Genomic DNA, 15,621 nt, shown 5'->3' with positions numbered 1-15,621 from the left:
AGGGGCCCAAAACTGACCACAGGATTCAAGATGAGGCCTCACCAGTGCCGAGTATAGGGGGATGGTCACTTCCCTAGTCCTGCTGACCACACTATTTGTGGTACAAGCCAGGATGCCATTGGCCTTCTTGGCTACCTGGGCACACTGCTGGCTCACATTCAGCTGCTGTCAACCATCAACCCCAGGTCCTTTTGCACTGGGCAGCTTTCCAGGCACTCTGCCCCAAGCCTGTAAAGCTACATCGGGCTGTTGTGACTCAAATGCAGTACCCATCACTTGGCTTTGGTTGATCCTCATAGAATTGGCCTCAGCCCTTCAATCCATCATGTCCAGATCCCTCAGCAGAACCCTCCTGCCCTCCAGCAGATCAGCACTCATGCCCAGCTTGGTGTCTGCAAACTGACTGAGGGTGCATTCGATCCCATCGTCCAGATCACAGATAAAGATATTAAACAGGACTGGCCCCAAGTATTGATCCCTGGGGAACAAGACTGTTGACTGGCTGCCAGCTGGATGTAGCTCCATTCATCACCACTCTCTGGTCCCAGGCAGGCAACCAGTTTTTAAACTAGTGAACACTACACCCATCCAAGCTGTGAGCAGCCAGTTTCTCCAGGAGAATGCTGTGGGAGACAGTGTCAAAGGTTTTACTAAAGTTCAGGTAAACAACACCCACAGTCTTTCCCTTATCCCTAAGTGGATCCCCTTGTCATAAAATGAGATCAAATCAGTCAAGCAGGATCTGCCTTTCACAAACACATGTTGGCTGGGCCTGATCCCCTGGTTTTCCTGCATGTGCCATGTGAATGGCACTCAGGATGATCTGCTCCACGACCTTCTGCAGCACTGAGGTCAGACTGACAGGCCTGTAGTTCCCTGGATCTTCCTTCTGGTTCTTCTTGTAGATGGGTGCCACGTTTGCTCACCTCCTGTCAACTGGGACCTCCCTGGCTAGCCAGGACTGCTGGTAAATGATGGAAAGTGGCTTGGTGAGCACATCCATCAACTCCCTCCGTACTCTTGGGTGGATCCCATGCAGCCCATAGACTTGTGTGTGCCCAAGCAGTGTAACAGGTAGCTGACCATTTTCCCTTGGATTATAGGGACCTCATTCTGCTCCCTGTCTCTGTCTTCCAGCTCAGGGGGCTGGGTATTCAGAGAATAATTGGCCTTACTATTAAAGGCTGAGATAATGAAGGCATTAAGTTCCTCATCCTTTTCCTCAGCCTTGTCATTTTATTTCCCACCACATAAAATAAAGGATGGAGATTCTCCTTAACCCTCCTCTTGTTGCTAATGTATTAACAGAAACATTTTTATTGTTTTTTACAGCAGTAGTCAGATTAAGTTCTAGGAGGGCTTTGGCCCTTCTAATTTTCTCCTTTCATAACCTCACAACATCCTCGTATTACTCCTAAGTTGCCTGCTCCTTCTTCCAAAAGTTATAAACGATCCTCTTTTTCCTGAGTTCCAGTCAAAAAGATCATCCAATTCTTGTATGCTGCAAGAAGTGGACCTTTCTTTCTGGCTGGTTAGATCTTTCAGATTTCAGAATCTTCACTGTATCACAAGGAGAGAGGAACTGAAGTGGTTTGATTTGTTCCTGTGAGAAAAACAATAATTAAGCTGTTCAGTTCAGAAAAAAAATTATCAAATTCTATTTAGGTGGGATCTGCTGCTTGAGGTAATTATCCCTTCAAGAGCTGAACTAATGCATTCAAAGGAATCTACCCAGGAACAGAGAAAGACAAGTCCACATTTCTTTACTAGAATGATTCAAGAATACTTGAGGTCAGTGACATCTGAAAATAAAGAAAACAAAACTGTATAAATACCTTGCACATCTCAACAGCTCCTATCTTAGAACCTAAAAGCTTTTGCCTATGATGCACTAAGCATAATACCTTCATAAATCAGCAGAGTAATCAGCTAAATAATTCATATTAGCATAAGCAGTGCCCTCCCAGTCACTGGCAATGCTACACAACTGAAAACAGGCAGGATGGACACTTCTCGAAAACACATTGTGATTCTGGAATTCAACCTCTAACAAATCAGGGAAATGGAAAGCCACTTCAAAACTAAATCTCAGAGGAAGTGTCCTGGCAAAAATTATTTCTACTGTACGTCATGGCAATACATCCAGGGAAAAAGTAAATGGAACTCTACAACTTGTTTATTCCTGTATGTGGTATGAAAGACCATGCACATTTAATACACATTATCCTTTGAGAATGATCTTTTGAAAAAGCATTAATCAGATCTCTTTCTAGTCACATCTAGACTATTTAGTATTTTATGTACAATTAACACATTCTAAAAGCCAGGTGGTTCAACAGGACTTGCAAAATTTTAAGTTTGCAGTACTTCATAGTGCAATGTTTCAAACTAATGTGTTAGAGTGTTGTAAACAAAAATACAGTGTTCATGAGCAGCAGCATCATAAGGTAACTGAAACACTAAACAACAGACAGATTCAGAGATTCTGAAGATGAAAAGGGACTGCTACCGTCCTCTAGTCTTAATCATTCACCATTACATGACAAAAATCAAGGTGTTTTAGGGTAGTAAACAACACGAGTTTGCCAATATGATTGTAAAGGCAATAGACATTCCACTACAATTAAAGCACCAGGTATTTGCAGAACTTACTAAATTATAAATAAAAGCTACAATAAACTGAAAATAAAATAAGAGATGGTGCATAAGTCATTAGGAAAGCCACCTCTTTAATGGATTTCACTAAAGATCTTCAAAACAGGTGAAGCAGAAAGCAAGGCAAAAGTTGACAAAAATAAATAATACATCCAGAGTAAAGAGTGACAGCATCCAGTTCCAATACAATCACCATTGCTTTTGTGTGTAAAAGGATTCACATGCAAATGAAAAAACTGAAAGAAAGTTTGAAATTAATGGTAAACCCTTTTATGCCATAATCAGAATAGTGTTTTGGAACAAAAGATTCAATAGGATGGAGAAATTAGTAGAGAACACAATTACAGGAGCAAAATCTACACTGGCCCTCATCTATTCACAAACAGTACATGCAGCCCACGTGCCATTCTGATGATTTGCTGCCATCTAGAAACAGAGCTATGCGATCACTACTTGGCTGGTCAAAGACTTTGATTTCAAGCAAATGAATCCATCTCCTTTTATCACTGTTGATGCTTTTTGTCAATAATGTTGAAGTGTTCCACATATTTAAAAAAACCTCAGCCAAATAAATCTAGGTGTGAAGTTAAATTCAACTAAAACAACATGCTAGTAACAATCTCCAAGCTTTTTACACTGTTCATGACTAATATTCGCTTGCTTAAGTATGTCTTGCAATCACTGTGTGTCTTCATTGCACCTCCTCATGCTTCAGAGGATCTCAGGCATCCCTGCTCAGGCACACTGCTTGTCCTGTGTGCTAACTGCTGAACTATTAACCAACTCAGATGTCCAATTTCAAAGTGAAACAGAATTTGTTTCTTAGATAGCCATCACACAAAGGAAATGCGTAAAGGAGTATCTGTTTAGAAAGTAGCCCCAAAGCACCCCAAAGTCACAAAAACAAACAAATAATCCAATAGATTAACACACTCTTACTTTTTTCTTGAAAGAAAAATTCTGATTGAACATTAGCAATGGGGTTTTCTGCGCACTACAAAAGCAATAACATTGTAATTTAGGGACTGTATTGTACTGGCAAATCATAGGTAATTTTCTTCCCTGGCTGTAGGATGTCTTTCTTTGTAACATGGGTGTTATTAGTGGAATGAATTGGGTTTGGTCTCTGCTGCCAAAACAGAATAATTCCAACACAAGTATTTCTCATTTGTGATGTTTTGTGTAGGTTAGAGACAGCCTTATAATGTTTATTAAGCAACAAAGAATGACATTGCTCTGACACAGCACGGTGACATAAATCAGCCCAGTTTTAGATGTAGGAGCCAGGCTGTTCCAAAACAGGAATTATCTCTGTTCTTGGTCATATCTGGGAAAGTCTTACAAGTACTTCACTCTGTTAAGCCTTTTCTTGACCCGTTCTTCCTGGAAGGAAATGGTAGGTTCCCTTAGAAGAAAAAATAACTGCATTCAGCTTCTACTACAGCAGAAGGAGGGATTCGCTCCATCTAACCCAGACAGCTAAAAGACATGTAAGTGTGAGCTCTTTCCAGACCCTACCTTACAATCAAAGGAGATAAAAAGGTACCTAAAGAAGGAAAGTAATTTCATCCTCAAACTGGAGGATGAAATTACTTCCTTCCTCCTTCCTTCCTCCGCAAGTCGGAGGAACCCATCTCTGGAGGTGCCAGTTTCTCTCCAGCAGTAAATACAGGCTAGGGTAGCTAGTCAGATGCAAACATGTAGTTTTCAGCTATCTAAAGGCAGAAGATATAAATACCACCATAAATGTCTGAAAGAATACCATAAAACTTCTGAGAACAACCACTGAATCGTGTTACTTTGAAAAGAAGATCAGACAGTGGTGCCACCACCCAGAAACTAAGAGCCTGAACAGAAGGATTCCTCCTACAAGTGCTCCTACTTCACAGCATCTTGAAAGATTTCCATATTTTTTTTTTTCCAACTTTACTTCAAGGTTTACTCTATGAGGACAGCAGCCAGTTGCTCAAAGCAAATTCCATTTATTTTATCATGATGAAAATCAGTTTTGTAAGGCTTTTTTTTTTCAAAATGTTTTTACATAAAGTGCTTCAGAGTCCCAGTGAAGGAGGAAAAATAAGAATGCTCAGCTGAAAACATTCAAGCAATAAGTGATGCTTTAAAATAGAAACTTCAACAGTTAGGAAAACTGCTCTTTAACCTTATCACTAGAATATTTTTTTACTATTCATTAGAGCACAAATCCAAGCATGCTTCAGTCTCAAAGGGAAGACTTGTAAGAAAAAAAAAATCCTTAACTTGTACTTTGCTATAAAGATGATTTCTCTTTATTTATTACATCCTTTATGATACCCTTTAATGAGTTTGAAAATATTTCAAAATCAACAATAGGTGTAAGGAATGTGCTACATCAGTATTGTATAGCATTCCTTTGAAATATTTATTTTCCTACTGGTCCTCCACAGCATATTCACTAGGTACACAAAGTACATGTCACTTGATCTGCTTAATTGTGCACTGTCCTTCCTCTGCCAACTCCAACACAACTGAGACTAAAAGCAGATCTAAAACCAAACAAGTTCAATTTCAGAGAAATAAATCAGCCCATCTGATGCTAATAGAGAATCTTGAGATCAAACAATTTCTAATTTTATCACATTTTAATGGGACTAAGCAGGTTCTGACAATGTCTACCATATCTTCTCTACTTAAAAAAATTTTGTCTTCTATATTTATCATTCCCATTCTTCAGTGAAACAAACGAAGTAACAAGGCAGATTCAATAGCACTGCTAGCTCTCATGACCACCCTCCCTACTAGCTTCAGTGCTCTAGCAATTACTTGAGAATCCCCTCTCATTTCATGGCTACAGAGGCCTGGAAAATGTGTTTTTAAAGCTTGCATAGGTTTGTGAATATAAATTTTTTTCATAATCCTAGATAAACTGTTTAGATATTTTGATAGGCTTGCAGCAAAAAATAAAGTGAGTTGTCTAAAGTTGTACCACAAATCCGTGCAAAGTCCCAAGGGCATCTGTCTAGTGGTTTTCCTGATCTGCTCTAAAAGGAAAGCCACACTAAATCTGAATGGTAGCAAGAGCTTGAAATCTCAGTAAAAGGATCACCAGAAAGAGAAGACTCTACATTGGATGAGTTTTAGGAAGAACACCTTGAAAAAATTATGATAGTTCTGGATCTTCCCCACACACATACCCCTTACCTACAGGCCATGTTAAAAATTTGTAACAATGCCTTTCACAATGCTATAGCACACACTGAAGTAGTTTTACAACATGATTAAGTGCACACATAACAACTTTCCTCACAGGCACCTAGATCAATTTATAATTCCCACTTAAAAGAGCAGGCAGCAGGACTCTGCTACTATTATGTCTTTATTGATGTAAGACAAAAAAATAAAAATAAAAATTGAAAAAGCTAAAGCAGATTAGGCATAAGGTTGTTAAACTCTCACACTAATAGTAAATGCTCCCACTTACAGGAACTAAAGAGAAAGAACTGACAGACTGTTTTTTTTCAAAAACTTCCCTCTCATCCCCATTTTCCTTCTCTGCTGGCCGCAATAAGAATTTCTAAAAAACAACTTTAAAAAAAAAATCCAACCAATAGACAGATGATATTCAACAACTGAATATTAACTATGCACCACAGAAAAATCACCCTGATGCTCTGCTCTGGCAACAAAGAAGATTATGTTTCCTCATATCTATTTGACATCAAAAATTGCATTTTTTTAGTAAAGTAAAAGGACAGGCTGTACTATACACCCATGAGAGATGGCAGTCTACATGCTATTATGTAGGGGTGAAAATTTAGCAATGCCAACCATTAATGCTGCAATTTTATGTAGACTACATAAAAATCACAAAGTCTTTTCTGCTATCACAAAAGAGCTGTTTATGTACAAGACAGCAGGAATCAACCCTTGCTATTGTTGATACTGACAGCAGAAAAGAGAGCTTCCTTAAGTCCTGGCCTTCCAACGCAATTGCATAATTAAAACCTTAAGGTAGACCCTTTCAAATATTCAAGTCCTGTAGAACATATTTAGAGATTGTGTTTTTTAAAAACTGATTTGTCAAATTCTGCAAATCTCTCTGTGATGCAGCTAACTTCCTGGAATACTTAACTACTCCAGAAACCCGAGAGCTTAAACCTGCTACTTGCATGTTTTGAAGTTTAAAATGGCTATTTTTTGTAACAATTTTGACAATAATTACACAGTCAAAACAACCACTGAAACCAGCCAATGTAATCTCCAATACACATCAATATTATCCTTTCATAAACTCAGAAAAACTAGGGGCTTAAAGATTAGGAAACGAAATTAAATCTCCTACCGTTAGTGTATTAAATGGCCTCTGAAGTGATCGATGGAATCAGGCAAACAAATGCTATTAACCAAAACACGGTTTCTGAAAAAGCAACTGATGGAAATGGAGATAGTGCTCTCAGCACATAAAACTTCTTCCAACACAAGTACTGGTGTCCAATAAGGTTATTAAGGGTACAAACCCTCCAAGCTACTGAAGAGAACTAGAGAGAATTTCCAGAAACTTTGCAGCCAATTTGACTGTATATGTCAGAGGTATTGAGCTGACAAAAAAAGTCACTCAAAATATGACTTCTCCTAAAACATCAAGAATATTTCGACTTTTAAATCAATCCACATAAAGTGGATTAATTACCCTGATTGAACCTACATAAACTCTAAACAGCCAAACTGAGCCGAGACCACAGCAGCCTCAGTAAAGGCAGTCCTGTCCTACCCCAGATACACACACATGCCCCTGACAGACTGATGTCAGGACTTCAGTTTTCAGGACCTATGTTCAGAAGCTAATGTAACTGAAAATTAGAATTTTAATTTTTTGGTTTGTTTGGGTTTTATTTCAGTAGAGCTAATTTTTCAGCAGCAACTACAAGAGAAACAACTCTCTTTAGCAGGCACTATTGCTGCCAGCTAAGTTTCACTGACAGCCAGACAGAAAACTTCACTGGGTTCCAGAGGAACCACATAAGGAATTTGTTGCCCATACCTGTTATAACTTCCTGACTGCTAAGGAGGGGGTGGGAATATGCACATACCTTTGGCTGAGATGAATTTTATTACGGAAATTGCCTTTTATTTCCATTTGCCATAAAAGGAGATGAGAGTGAGCAGCTCAAACATACATGTTTAACTTTGAAAACCTGCTTTCCCGAGTTTGGCAAATGAACAGACAATGGGGTGGTATGTCTCTTTTCTCACAGCATTCTACTTTGTTCTGCTTCCCAGTTACATATCAAATACTTTCAGGTTGGATCTATCTGTCCCGATCTTTTTTAGGTGCCTGCACGGAGCAGAAGTTAAACATCTGACCAACAAAAGTCAGATATGCACGTTTAAGCTGTTCACCCTCAAACTCCTTTTACAGCAAACGGAAAGTCTTCTCTAAGAGGAAAAAACTCAAAATGTATTCAAGCAACAACATGTTTCTTAAAACAAAAGTTGTCGTAATGCAAAAATGTCCAAGAAACAAAGAAAGATCAAAGTGCCAGTTACTACTTGGTTCTGAAATATAGGAATCAAAAATCCTATCTAGACAGGCTGGGAAGGAAAGACTATAGACGCAAATGGTGGTGTAGGCATTTGGTAGGGTTTTTCCTAAGGGATGGTTGTCAAAGATAAAATGTTTAACAGATTGAGGGATACATTAATGCTAGAATAGTAAATATTTGTAGCAGAAATACTCCCTCTAGCTATGGAAAGTAAAATAAAACTGAATTTGACTTGATAGCCAGATTATGAGTGAGCAAGTTCAGGTAAAAACAAGGTGGATTGAGTGAAATGGTGGATTTACAGAGCTTAAACACTGGTCAGGCAGTTAAAACAACTGGAAATTACCAGTGAAATTTTCAAAAGCACCTTTGGATGAGACACATGTTCTTCAGTCATTTGCATGCTTTCATAGCCTGAATATAATGCAGCAACTTTAGCCAGAGAGACGAGAAGCATAAGCCAAAGATTCTGCCACATCGACTATAATAAAGTCAACACACAAGCCAGCCTTCTGTTTCTTTAGAGTAGGCAGGTTTTTATGACGTGCTTGAAAAATAGCTGCAGTACCTGAGTTAACCTAGTACTAGAGAGTTTTCAATCAATGTATCCTCTCCGAGTCTTTCAAAGCAAACTGCAGGGACTATTTTAATGTGTTCTTCTCACATGCCAAAGGAAAACCCCAGAGAACTGAAACGGAGTAAAAGTGAGGCTGCACAAGGCAGGGAAATAAATCAGACAATCTCCTCCTAAAAGCTGGAAAATCTCTATAAAACCAAATTGTCGATATAGTAATATAGTAATTGTGAATCTGGAGTGTTGCATTGTTTAGCAAAGACACAAATACGCCGTAGGACAAAGGGACTCCTGAGGGCCAGAAGAGCACTGCAGCATTGCTAGTGCTGAAGCAGCAAGGCATGCCTTTGGAGGCTTAGAAGCATAGTAGCATCACTGATCAAATTTACCCTCTACTGGCCATAATTAGATTCTCAGTCAGAGTGCTGGCTGAGGACAGGAGATGCTGACAAGGAGAAAAACATTTTGGAACCTTAGACAGAATAGGTATACACACCAGTAGACTGAGAGTTGGATCTGATAATGGGCTTGCATGTGCATAGACTAGAGGCTTCAATCTCCAGCTTCTAGGGCCTAGCTCCCAAAGGGGAATGGGAGCAAGATGCAGCCTGATGAGGGACTTACAGCAATCTAAAATCACAGTGCTGCAAAATGGGCTGCCCCTCTACCAGCCTTCCAGAGCTTCTCTTCTACACAGTTTGTAGCTTCTCTTCTATACATCCTACCCTATCTCACAAAAGGATTACTAAACCTGTGACCACAGTCACATAAAAATACTTTCCCACCATTATCTCGTTTGATTTCCAAACAAAAGAGACAAAATGCTACTCCCAAACATCATTATCATTAATCACACTGACAGAAGGGAGGAAGCATAAACCTACCAGGACAGAAAGTCAAGGAGCACAAAAGTTGACTGCTCTCTAAGTGGTGATCCCAACACAGGGAACATCATCACCAACCAGGGCCACAGTCCCACAGAACCTGAGCACAGCAGGCAGAGCCGCGTATGGAACAGGCTCCATTGCCAGCCCTAGACATGGCAAGGGAGCAAACCAGGTGCGAGGTCTCTCCAGGGGTACAGTCAAAGGCAAAAGATGAAGCAGAGACAGATCTGCAGCCCTACAACTGAGATCAAGGCAAGAGCAGAAGCCCAGGCCTGAGCTTAAATGGAGTTTCAGAATATCCTCTTTTACACTAGCTGAGGAATTTGTCAAACACTTGGGGACCAAAACTTTGAGACATGAAAGGAAGGAATGATGGAACAGCCTCACAAAATATGGCAGTTTGCCAGACTTAGCCTGGGTGCTCTGCAAGCCTACTGTGAGACAGGCACTGCCCATGAACACACAGCGGTCCATTAAACCATGCATCAATAGAAGGGGGTTGTCTAGCTGCAAAACTAGCACAGGGCCCTGCTCTGAGCATGGAGGGATTGAAGGATAGCAGAGCCCTAGAGTGCCCAACTCCCAGGAGAGCACCTCTTTCAGGAGGCAGGATCTCCCTGGGGTGACCCTGGCAGGTCTGCAGCAGAGGAGGCTAAAGACCAACACAGAGATCCTTTTGGAGAATGCCAACTCCCAGGCCCCTGAGGAGCTACCACCTTCATCCCATATCTCTTCCTCCTCCTCTTCCTTTCCACATGTGGGCCGTGACAGCAACATGCAGAACCTTGGGACAGCCAAGGCCTCATCCCTCCAGGGGTACAGGCTGCCACCAATCCCATGCCCACAGAGCTCCACAGGACAGCAGGAGCCACCGGACTATTGTGTCCAGCAAGACAAAGGCTCCACAGGGGCTGAAGAGGAGTTGCCGGGCCCGCCCCAAGCACAGGGCTCCACGGAGAAAAGCCACCCTTCTGCAGCATCAGGATAGACTGGAGGACAAGGAGCTCCAGCAGCAGGAGGGCTGATGTGGTCTTGGCAGCTCAAAGACAGACACAGGGAGGTGACTGCCAAGGACAGGATGGGATTGTGTGGGACAGGACAGGTTACACAAGAACACAGGTTCCTCATGTTGAGGAAGAAGTCCTCAAGAAACCTCCCCTCTCTCCTTTCTCATATGCCAGGGGAACACATTTCTCCACCTTGGGCAGACAATGCAGAAAGTACCAGTGTGCCTTGTAACCCATGGCCCCAGAAAGCCAGGGACCTTGGCTGAGGAAGAGAGTCGGAATACAATATTCACAAAGAGCTGTCCTCTGGGATGTGGGAAGAGGACCTCAAAAGTCCAGTACCCTTGGAGATTTGGGAAGATTATAGCAAAAGCCAAGTGTCCCAAGATGTGTCAGAAGACCATGGTGGAAAAGAGCTGCTTCAACAGGAAGATGCAGAGGGCACAGCCACATCAGGAGAGGCCATCAGGAACCTGCAGAGTGCATCTCCTGCCCTGAGTGATGCCAACAGCAGGGATGACCCAGCCACACCCCAGAGTCGAGCACTGCCCCAGCCAGGGCAGGTCTGGCCCAGCCTGGAAAGCAACACCCAGGCCAGGCCGGCAGCAGCACGAACACCAGCACTGGCCGTGCACCTTCTACTCTTCCCTGGGAAGAGCCTTTAGCACCTGCAGTGCAGGCAGGAGCTTGCCTGGTGCCCACCAAACTCCTTGGAGACTGATTTCCTTCTCCCACAGGCATTCATGCCCCATCCAGACACAAGGATTCTCCCTGTCCAGGCGGGCGCTTGGGGCTCTGCGCAGGGCATTCCTTGGCACCTGCGGCCCACGCGAGCAGGAGCAGCAGTGCCCAGCTGCCAGCACCAGTGAGGAGCCTGGACATGACCGCCCTGAGCTTGAGCAGTGTTCCTCTGAGAGAGCAGCACAGGGAAGCATGGAAGACCTGGATGCAGGGACAGTGCCTCAGGCACCCAGCTTCCCAAGGGCATCCCACTGCCAGACTACTCTTGGCCATGGCTTATTGAGACCAGCCTATGATCACCCTTCAGACAACTTTGTTAATCCTGAACTTTGCTCTTCTGTTTAGACAGATTTTATTCAAACATTGTTGCATGCCATCCACACTCTAAGAAAACTCGCAAAAAGATTAGATCTGGTTCATAATTTTACCACAAATATTTTGTCAATATTTGATACTTTTTCTTCAATAAAATAGTCATTTAACCCGATTAACTGAGTTTTGTGAATACAAAGAATGGATTCAAATGCATAAACCTTGCGGGTATCTAAACTGAGATAAAGTATAGTTTTAAATTTCAGACGATTTTTTCATTATCTCTATGCAGGTGACAGCTACTGCTAAGTATAAAAACTGTCTTCCTTGACTCCAGCCTTCAGTCTTTAACTTTCCTAAGCTTTGAAATGAAGTTCATCTTAATACCAGATTATTAAAGAAAATCAGAAATGTTCTTTAGCAATTACATTGGATTGTATTTTAAATAATGTACTCATTTTTCTCCTTAAAGCCAAGTCAGGTATCCAGAACTTGAAACAATCTAAGGGCATGTCCATTTTTTTTAAAGCAAATAAATAAAATATGATAAATAGATTATTAATTAGTTTCACACAGAAATGTATCTAGTTTGGTAATACAGAATTCTCACTTCTAATTAATGATAGTTGAAAAATGGCATTCTGCTTATCAAGAAACCATGATAGTGATATTATCTAAATATCACATCAGGATGAAAGCCAAAGTAGACAGATGTTCTAGCTAATAAAACCTCAAAGAAATATTTGTTTCAAAGACTTAAGAATATTTTATTTCATTTCCTCACAGTCAAATCTTTTGTTTTGTGAACACTGAAATGAAGGATGTATGAAGGAATACATTTAAAATACAATTAAATAAATACATCGGACTAAATCTAGGTGGCCTGATAAAATAATTTTAGACTTCTTCCTATAAATATTATAACAAAATAAACAGATTTTAGTAAGACAGATGTCCCCTCAGACATCTCTCCAGTGAGAATTATAAGAGTTCAAGTCTCCTCCCAGTCCATTTGCTTATTCAAAAGTTTGAGAAAATCAAAATGGGGAAAGCTGATATATTATTTTATATATATATATATAAACCATTATTTTAGGAAAAAGACGAGTGGAAGGGATCAAATGCATCCTCAGCAAATTTGCAGATGACGCCAATCTGAGTGGTGCAGTTTACACACCTGAAGGATGTGATGCCATCCAGAGGGACCTGGACAAGTTCGAGAAGTGGGCCCTTGGGAATTTCATGAAGTTTAACAAGACCAAGTGCAAGGTGCTGCACCTGGGTCAGGGTAAGCCCCAATATCAATACAGGCTGGGGGATGAACAGATCGAGAGAAGACCTGATGAGAAGGATTTGGGGGTGCTGATGGATGAGAGGCTGGACATGAGCTGGCAATGTGCACTCCCAGCCCAGAAAGCTACTTGTGTCCTGGATTAAAGCTAATTGTGGCCAGCAGGGCAAGGAGGGGATTCTGTCCCTCTACTTTGCACTGGAGAGACCCCACTTGGAGTGCTGCATCCAGCTCTGGGGTCCTCAGGAGAAGAAGAACACGAACCTGTCGGAGTGAGTCCAGAGGAGGGCCACCAAGATGATCAGAGGGATGGAGTATCTCTCCTATGAGGAAAGGCTGAGAGAACTGGGTTTGTTCAGCCTGGGAAGGAGAAGGCTTCAGGATGACCCCGTTGCAGCCTTCCAGTACCTGAAGGGAGTCTATAAGAAAGATGGAGAGACTATTTACAAGAGCATGTACAGGACAAGGGGAAATGCTTCAAACTCAAAGAGAGTAGATTTAGGTGAGATGTTAGGAAAAAATTCTTTTCTGTGAGGGTGGTAAGGCACTGGAACAAGTTGCCCAGAGAAGCTGTGGATGTCCCACCCCTGGAAGCATTTAAGGCTGGGTTGGATGGAGCTCTGAGCAAACTGGTAAAGAGGAAGGTGTCCCCGTCCACTGTGTGGCAGTTGGAACTGAATGATCTTTAAGGTCCCTTCCAACCCAAACTGTTCTATGGTTCTATGATCTGCAATAACATTTCCACCTTTTCTGTTTAATTTTTCTATTTCAAGGTGTGCAGGTCATATAAATTACTTCTTTTCCAGAAATAACTCAAGCTTGGTTGGATTGGTTTTAAAATATCTATAAATATTTATATATTTCTATTTTTCTCTTTGTCTTTTTTTTGCTTTTGTTTATGTTGTTGTTGTTTTAAAAAACTCTTATATTTATTAAAGAATCTACTCGTGTCTTTATGTCTACTATATATTCAGCCAATTCTTGGAAAGAAAGGTAGAAGCCCCAAAAGAAAACTGGAGACAAAAAGTTAAGCATAGTCTGTATACACACACTGCCACAGAGAAACACACTAAACATGATCAATAAAACACCATCTGTCAAAAACACATAATGTAACTCCTACAGAAAGTCTACTTACTGAGTGAAAAAGGAAAAAAGTTTTCTTAGTGGGCTTTAGTGAAGAGAGATTTGTTTAAAAATCACTTGCTGGTTTGTGGATTAAGGGAGCTGTCACAGTCTGGAAAGGTGTGTTATATTTTATATTATATATTTTATATTAAAACTTTGCAGCAGTACAACTTTTTGTGTCAAGTTTTTCTTTCTGCCAGGCCTCTTTCTCTCATTCCCTCCTTCCCTCCCTCCCTCTCAAGCATTTTGGTGCTTTTCTCTATTGATTCTGTTCTCATACTGTTGTTGTTCTGCAGACCTTCTGCGTACCAGCACTGGTGAGGTTACTTGCTTCCGTTGCTAATTAACACTATATGAACGATACCCACGGAATCACCCTTTCTGTGAATCTCATAAGCAGACATTTTTTGCACAAATACAGTCAAAAGCAGAGTTGGAGATCTCACAAATCAAGTTCAAATCCACCCATGTAACTTTCAATATATTTATTTTTGTAGTAAGGTCAGAAACTCTAAGGAGGGCCCTCCTAAAACATGTATGTCAGTAAAATGGACATAGATTCACTTTTTTTCCTCTGTTAAATGTTAAAAAACTTGCTTGATGGACTACATGCTATTATTTACCTGATGTGCTCCAAATACAGTTCTATTCTATAAAATAAATAAATCAAGATGGGCTTTTAAGCAGACAGATTACACTAATCATGAACATGGGGGTTTAAAGCTGGAGAGCAGCATCCAGGCCTCTCTGGCAGCACCACACACATAAGCACTGTCCAATTTTCCTGAAGGAATGCAGCCCTTGGAAACACCACTGCTGGAGCCAGGCAACAGTGTGAGGAGGGAGCATCAGAGACAAAGTGTTCTACAACAAACACAACCCCCTATCCCTCTTCCCCCTGCACTGCTCAGGGTGGAGGGGAGAGGAGTCAGAAACGAATGATTGAAGTTGAGCCTGTGAAAAAAAGGGAAGTGTTGTTTTGATGTTTGAGTTGTTTTCCACTAGCTAAATCTGTTTCAATTGGAATTATTTGGACAAATTTTCCCCAGGTCAAGTCTGTTTCACCTCTGACTGTAACTGGTAAGGAGTCTCCCTGTCTTTATCTTTCTCATCCTATTTTTTCCTCCAACTTGCTGAGGATGGGGCAGTGAGAGAGCAGATCCATGGGCATTTGGCTGCCAGCCAATGCTAGCTCACTACAATACTAAAACTCAATTGCCTCCTCATCTCTAAATGCTTTCTAAATTTACCAGCCCTCTTCCCCAAATAATACAGTTTGTGCAAAGAGCTAAAAGAGCTGATTTACACAAAACGATGAATAAAACAATTACTCCCTTGAGAAATAAAAAATTAAATTAAATAAAATGCAATTAATTTCAATAATTTCTGTATAAAATTTAATGTATTAATTAGAATAAAATGAGGCAAAGAATTAAGAGTTGTGAGCGAGCATTTATCTCTTGAATCTAAAGTCCTAAATCTTCTCTGGCAAATGTTGAAATAT

Source organism: Pseudopipra pipra, chromosome 1 (assembly GCF_036250125.1).
Source record: "Pseudopipra pipra isolate bDixPip1 chromosome 1, bDixPip1.hap1, whole genome shotgun sequence".
Taxonomy (NCBI): Eukaryota; Metazoa; Chordata; class Aves; order Passeriformes; family Pipridae; genus Pseudopipra; species Pseudopipra pipra.
The sequence above is the reverse complement of the archived record's forward strand: the minus strand, read 5'-3'. Positions refer to the sequence as shown.